This window comes from Triticum dicoccoides, chromosome 7B (genome assembly GCF_002162155.2).
Source record: "Triticum dicoccoides isolate Atlit2015 ecotype Zavitan chromosome 7B, WEW_v2.0, whole genome shotgun sequence".
In the NCBI taxonomy this organism is placed as follows: Eukaryota; Viridiplantae; Streptophyta; class Magnoliopsida; order Poales; family Poaceae; genus Triticum; species Triticum dicoccoides.
Window position 1 is genome coordinate 156,348,410 of NC_041393.1, and position 8,019 is coordinate 156,356,428.

At 45.1% G+C, this 8,019-nt stretch overlaps 1 protein-coding gene across 1 annotated transcript in view; it reads right to left on the minus strand.

The window, feature by feature from the left end:
• The window catches only part of LOC119340068, a 7,097-nt gene extending 5,993 nt beyond the window's left edge, over positions 1-1,104 (minus strand). The window contains exon 1 of the mRNA XM_037611982.1: positions 718-1,104. The gene's annotated coding sequence lies outside the window, so the exon portion shown is untranslated. The remainder of the gene's footprint in view (positions 1-717) is intronic.
• Between the last annotated feature and the right edge of the window lie 6,915 nt (positions 1,105-8,019).

Here is an 8,019-nt window from a genome sequence, read left to right on the forward strand (position 1 = left end):
AATGTATCAGGCTATCATCTGATAGCTTATTAGGTTCTACCTAGTCATATGTGATATGCAGAAACAGTGCGCATCCAGATCAATATGAATATATGATCTCATTGGGACCACTTTGGAGTCAGAAGAGAACCTAACACAACGAAAGTAATGAACAAACACGCGCCTCAACTTAGTCCTCCCTGGATGACTACAGTTTGACCCAAAAAAACACACACGCCTCAACTGTTAAATTCTCGGATATCGAGCTGGGCTGCGGGTTCGTAGCTGTTGCATAGAGATGAGAATGGTTGTTTGGCGTGAACAAGAAGTGCAGTGGAGACTCCAAACAAGAAGCACAGCATGAAAACTTTAAAAAGAAAAGGAAATACAAAAAGATCATGGGGCCTGGGGAATGCTGATCAGGTCACGTTTATCTACATGCTCAAGTGGCTTTAAGGAGTTGGGTGCGAGCTGCAACCTTGTACAAACAAAAGCTGGACCCGGTCGATGATGAGAAGAGGACCCAAAGATACATGATTTTTTTGAGGAATCCAAAGACACATGATTGGTACCCATATTTGCAGAAGCATCACATCATGGGAGTACTTCATTTGGAATACAATGCGTACCTTGTCAAAAGCGACAGGCATGAAAAAGTAAGAGCGGCACAGATGTCTCCTCGACAGTGAAAGATGACATTCCAGCACTAAGTTTTGATTGCCAAAAGAGACACCATACCTGGACACGGGAAGAGATCGCAGTGCTCAAAGATGGTTAGTACAAGCGCAGCAGCATACCGGGCACGCCCGAGCAGCCGACCCCAGAGACAGCTGCTCCACTCAGGCATTGTGTCGATCGCCTGTGGAGCGTGCACTGCTGAGCCTGGAGCGTCAAGGTCCGGTTCGACATTTCGTCGAGCACCTCCATTGCACAGGGTGGGGTGCCACCCCTGCGGCGCTGATAGCGTACGCGAGGTCGCGCAAGCAGCACCAACCAGCGATTCCCCGTCCCCGTGCTCGCTCGGGTCAGGCTGGGGATTCCGTCGATGTCGACGTCGACGTCGACGGGACCCGAAGTTCTCCCCGTCGATCGCCTCCTGGCCATTTTCTGGTGGTTTTGTCTCGATGCGGTGGGCGGAGTAAATGAAACCTAGATAAACGAACAGGCTATTACTCCATGATAGAGGATACAGTGCCAATACAATTACCACACGCCACTAGTAGTAAACAATTTCCAGTATTAAAAGAATATGAAAATACTCCCTCTGTCCCATAACAATTTCCAGAGGGCTGGTGCAGTGTGAAGTGTGAAAGGAAAGAAAAATGGATATGAGAATGGTACTCCATTCGTTCGAAATTACTTGTCGTAGAAATGGATGCATTTAGACATCTTTTAGTTCTAGTTGCGACAAATAATTCGGAGCGGAGGGAGTAGTACACAGGAGAAGACCCGTGAGGGCATGTACAATGGTTGATAAGATAGTTTTCTCTTAAGTCTTGCATGTAATTAAGAGATGACAAAAAAACATGTCTACAATGGGTCATTTCTTAGTCTTATCTTCAATAACTAGCTATTTCTAAAAACATGGTGAGACATATTGTGCTAAGAGATCATCTCTTGTCTTCTTTTAAATAAGAGAAGGCAAGCCTTTTCTTATGAATTCTCTCTCCTCCACCTCATCATTCATCCTACGTGGCATTGCTAAGATAGAACCATTGTACATGCCTTGAGGTTAATCCCCAAACGAGAAGGACAGAAAAAAAATAAATCATCAATAATAAAAGGAAAACGTTTGGCATCTACACGCCGGCCGAACACTTCCGCCGGTCGCACGCGCGCCACTCGATCGCGCAGGGATCCAGTGCACACACCGACACACGTCTCCCAATCCAGTTTCGTGTCGTTCTTTTTTTCTCCTTGGTCCACTACGTGCCTTTGGCCCATGACATTTTTTTTGCTCAGCCTTCATATTTTTTTCTTTCCCCTGGTCGTCTGCAAGATCCATGTTCACCACTGCTGGCTGAAGCTCCGACGGGGGTGGGGAAAGAAGTTGCAAGCGCAGCCCGCAAAGCTATATCCGTTTTTGTCGGTGATGCGACCATGGCGACTATGGCCATGCCCACACCATCATGGAGCTGCAAGCTCGAGGGTGGCGGGTGCTGCATGCTGCGACCTTGGTCGTTGTATGCTGAAACCAGACACATTTTTTGCTACATCCACTAATGGCGGAGCTACGACCCGCAACGATGGAGATGGTTATTTTGCTGCAACCATCATCGGCTTTTGCTATAACCGACGAAGATATTTGCTCCATTCATTAATGGCGGAGATGCGACCCCGGACAGCGGCGACGACGTTTTTGCTGCAGCCGTCACTGTTTTTTGCTACAACCTGCGAGCATTTTTGCTACATCCATTTAAATGGAGTTCGTCGTCGTTCTTTCAACCCCATGCGAGAGTCGACGGGTAGAAAAAAGCTTCGACCAACATGAGAAAAAGCTTCAATTGGGTGCGAGCGGCGACACTGAGTGTTGCGGCCGGAGGCATGGTGGTGCGACGACGGGCGTGATACGACGGTGACGGCTAGGTGCTGCAACAACGGCGTCGTTTAATTTGCTACTAGTGGAGGCGACATCCTGCTGGAACCGGCGAGGACGGGGATGTGATGGCGACCACTAGTGACGAGGGCGGCGTCCTGTGGAATCGACATGAGTCAGCCGACGGTGACGAGGGCAGCGGCTGGCGGCGACTTGGACGGCCGGCAAGCTGGCTGAGGTATTGGGGATCACATGACTGCTCCGGATGCACAGGGATGAAAACGGAGCGAAAACGGACGAAACTAAGTGCTATCACATTTGTTTTCATATTCGTTTGCAGAAACGGAAACACATACGGAAACCCCGAAAATGAATACGGAAACAGATACTACCAGAAACGGACACAGAGCGAATATAGATCAGACACAGAAATAGATGTGGGAGTTGACCGAAACTTAAAAAGCCCTTCAATCATAGAGAAATACACACAAAAACAAATAAGTTTAATGAATTGTTAACATGGCTACAAAATAATAATATGTTTATTTTAGCAACTTAGCATAGTATTATACTAGTACCGGACAATTTCGTATAGGAAGTTGAATACATGTGCGGTAGTAGAGGTTGGGCCTCAAATGATTATGGTTGGGCTACAAAGCAGCCATATTCGTATATAAAAACAGAAATTTCATATTTACGAAAACGGAAAGTTTCGTTTTCACGTGTGTTTCACCGGAAAACACCGTTCCATTTTTATTTCCGTTCCGCATAAAAAAATCCATTTTCACTCCCGTTTTACAAATTTCCGTTTCCGTTTTCATATTTTCTCTCCGTTTCCATTTTTTCTCCGAAAAAGCGAAAAGTTTTCACTCCATTTTCATCCCTGTGCACAGGCGCCATGTTTTTTTTACTAGCGAAGCAGTTTGGGGAAAAAGGAATCCTGCGGCTGTTATAGACCGTATCGTATTTGCGCTGTTTGACCGGCCGAATCGTTGCGCCGGCTAGCGCCCATAATAAAAAGGGAGATACAGAAAGTGTGTGGGGCCCGGGTTGCTTGACGGCCCCACAGCCATAATAACCACGTTTATGTTTTTATGAAGTATTGACACGCTCGAGTGGCTTTAACAAGTTGGGTGCGAGCTGCGAACTTGTAAAGGACAAAGACAAACAAGGGCTGGACCAAGCAAACAGACGATGAGGACCAAGGCATACAACATGATTGATTGCTACCCCAACTTACTCAAACATCACAGGGCCACTTCATTTTAAATAAGATACCGGACGAAAAGCAAGGATGGTGAAAAAGTGAGAGCCGCACAAAAATTTCCTCGACAGCGAAGAACTGTAGCAGAAACACATGCCGCGGTAGAACTACAATATAGAGGTCGTTGTTCATATCTTGGAGTTTAAATATAAATTCAAGAGCAAAATGCATCGGTGGTCACTGAACTTGTTGGTCATCGTATTTAAAAATACGGTCAATACAGTCATTATATACGAATGTTGATGATTATGTGGTCACTGCCTCACCGTATAGCTTCGTATTTTTTTCAGTCGACAGGTCCCACATGTCAGTGGGATAAAGAAATAAATAGAAGAAACTAAAATTATGTTTGTTAGGCGAGTCGACACACGGACCTCTCGGAGCAACCCAGACGCGCCAGCAAATTGAGCGGGAAACCTTTGTGAGGGCATGTACAATGGTTGATAAGATAGTCTTCTTTTAAGTATTGCACGTAATTTAGAGATAACAAAAAAACATGTCTACAATAGGTCATCTTTTAGCCTAGTTATTCTTAAAAATATAGTGAGACATATTATGCTAAGAGATCATCTCTTGTCTTCTCTTAAATAAAATAAGACAAGCATTTTTTTATGATTTTTTCTCTACCTCATAATTTATCATACATGGCATTTCTAAGATAAAACCATTGTATATGCCCTTTGCAAAATTAAATCAACCTCTTATTACTCGTACAACGCACGGACCACAGGCGGAGCTCCCGGTAGGGCGAGGCAGGGCGCCCGCCCTACCTTGATTTTTGGCAGAAAGATTTATACATGTACGCATACGCTGAGTGGTGAGTCAGGTCGCTAGGAAAAGGGAAAAAGAAGAAAAAGGAGTGGGCCTAGTCGCTCAGCTTCGGTCCACGCTGTTTAGGCCCACTAGTTCCTGCTGCCAGGCATCGTTCCCTAAGCGGAACTGCCAAAGCGATCAGGTCAATCCCAATCATTTCTAAAAAAAAAAGGTCAATCCCAATCGATCCAGCGCACGCACCAGTATACCACATATACACACGGAGTCCCACTCAGAAAGAAAAACGTATACACACGAAGAGGTATAAATTTCTACTCCCTCCTTTCTTAAATATAAGTCTTTTACAGATTTTTATATGGACTACATATACATATGGATGTATATAGATATATTTTAGAGTGTATATTCATTCATTTTGCTCCATATGTAGTACATATAAGAATCTCTAAAAAGTCTAATATTTAGAAATGGAGGGAGTACATTTTCGTGTCAAGAATTTATCAAATTTATGATACTTTTTTAGAAAATAGCTTTGGCAATCTAGTCCATATTTTTTTCAGGCCATTTTTCTATTTAGATTTGTTTTCTCCTGAAAATTCCACTGAATTTAATGATCCAGTTTAGAATCACCTAAAATCATTAGAGTGTATTGTTAGTGTGTACATGATATTTTAATATTGCATCAAATCATTCTATAACCTTTATGATTCGCCCCACCTTAAATTTTTCTCGTCCTCCGCCACTGGCACGGACAACACATACTCAGCACGCTTGCACGTGCGCACAGGCAACACAAACGTGCAAGAACGCGCGCACACACACCTATGCATGCACATCACCTCTCGGTGTCTTTTCTCATGGCGCAGCGGCGAGCTCATCGCCTGCCCTGGCCCTCGGCGTCGAGGCAAAATTGATAAATTTGATCTATGGACAAAATCAAATCACAGAATGAACTGTCCGTGAAACTATTTCATGCGGCTGACCTTTTTGTGTGACGCCCGACACAAAGGCGTCACACTACACTGTGCAACGTCTCACAGATAGACGCTACACGTCTGGACAGCGTCGCACCCGTGTAATCCAAAAATTACTAAGTCAGTGGGCAGCGCCTAAGAGCTAGGCGTCACACTGTACAGTGTAGCGCCTAGCTTCTAGGCGTTGCACTAGTGGTTGCTTCATTTTGTAGTGCAACCACTAGTGCAGCGCCTGAGAGCTAGGCGCCACACTATACAGTGCAGCGCCTAGCTCTTAGACTCTGCACATTGACTTAGCAATTTTTAGGCAGTCTAGGGTGCAAGCTGGCCAGTCGTGTAGCGCCTATTTGTGAGGCGTTGCACAGTATAATGTGGCGCCTTCGTGTCGGGCGTCACACAAAAAGGTCAGCCGCGTGAAATAGTTTCACGGACAATTTATTCTGTGATTTGATTTCGTCCACGGGTCAAATTTATCAAATTTCCCCGGCGTCGACGCCGAGCGCGCGTGGCCGCGAACTAACTTTTTCAAAATGGAGGTAAAAAATTTGTCTCATCCATTAATTAAGTAGACAGAAATTGCCCAGTTAATTAACGATAATGTTGCATCCAGTGGCGAAGCCACGTTGAGAGCAGTGTGGTCAATTGACCACACAGATTTTTGGCAAATCTTTTGTACACAAGTAGGAATCATGTGATTTTTTTTATAAATTGATGAAAATACATGTATTTGACATTACATATTTGAAATGACATCGCTGACTTCTCATCCTGGCACCGCCATTGGCTGCATCTACATAAGCCTACGTAAAGCATCTACGTAAACTTCGCCGGCCCTGGGGAGGGGCAGGGGGGCGGCCGCCCCGGGCCCCCAAAATCTAGGGGCCCCGCCCAGGTTCGCGGGTAGGCCATGGCCCAGGGACGCAGCAGGTAAATCTCGTTCAGAGTCAGCTGGCAGCCCCGCACGCAACAGCTCACGACCATTCCTCTTTTTCCTTGAGATGGCAAGTACTGAACATCAATCACGCCAAGATACCAGGCCTTGCCCAGCGGCATGCATGACCATCATTGACGGATAGTAGCGCAAGACACCGACGCCTCGTTTTTCCCATTGTACACACCGTCGCCAGCGCCCAATTCCAGTCCCCAACACGGCAAGACCACGGCCTCCGATGCCGCAGCGGCGGCGATGGAGGAGCACGCCTTTAGATTCATGGTCGGACTCTGGTAAGTAACAATGCGGCCTTTTTTGATCGAATCCTTTGGGATTGCATCTATTTTGAGATTTCTAAACTTGCCCGGGCCGGAGATATTGTAGTCACCATAATCAGGAGGATTCTTCACTTAGCATTACAAAATCAGCACGTATTATAGTTCGACTCTGAAATATAAATTCTGGGCACTTTTCACTCTAGTAGCAACTCAAGTACATACCCTAGTCAATATACGATGTGTTTACACAAGGCACAATTTATTACTCACATTCGCTATGATTGACACTTATGTTGTAGTGTAGCAAATATTAGTAGTACAAAATAGACCATATGGTTCTGAGTAATTGGCCATATGTACACTTTGTAATTCAGAAACTAAAAAAAGGGTAAATCAAGAAAATGTGGTAGGATATAACACCTACCGAATATAAAGAAAGACAAATAATTTACATAGTTTGTGTTCCTTGATTATGAGACGATGTCTACAGAAAAGTATTAACCTCTAAGTTGCGCCAAATTCTTTATGAACTTGTCAGCTTAACTCAATGATCTATTTCATGGTATTATAGTGATGTTGCAAAAGCACTATTTTAAAGGCATTCGAATGTTTCTTTCGCTGTAAACAATTTCAACTTAGACCAATATCAAAGTAAATGAAAAATATGTTATCTTGATTTTTATATTAAGGGCCCCAGATTTTAGTTTCGCCCCGAGCCCCCCAAATCTAAGGACCGGCCCTGCTTCCTAACTAACTCTTTCCCCCTATTTTCAAGGAGGTGGGCCCCTTCCTCCCCATTCCTCCAATTCTAATCCAAGCAAATTACGTTAAACACGTAACACAAATCTGGTAGGTGTAGCATTATCGGTTAATTAATGGAAAACTGGGCGAAAACCATCACAAACCGCTGAGTGGCGCACACAGGATACCCCATACACACTTTCCAACGAGAGTATCATCGAGAAAACACGCAGGCGTCATCGTCATCACTTCTCCCCTTAGTAGGCCTCATCGCCAAACCCTCATACTCTAAGCAAATGACTCCGACTTCGCCGTAGACGATCATCGACTCAATCCACACTGAAGAGGCCATGTGGAGCCACATGAAGATTCGCGCCAGAACTCAGCCACTTGCGGCAAGACAATGCAGTTCCAGCTCTGACGGAGAACTACGAAAGAGAACTAGGCAAGGTTGGCGCCGTGGAAGATCACCAAACGGACCACCTACCGCCCGTCATCATATACTACCGGGCCCCGCCACAGCAGCTTCGACTTCGCAGCAA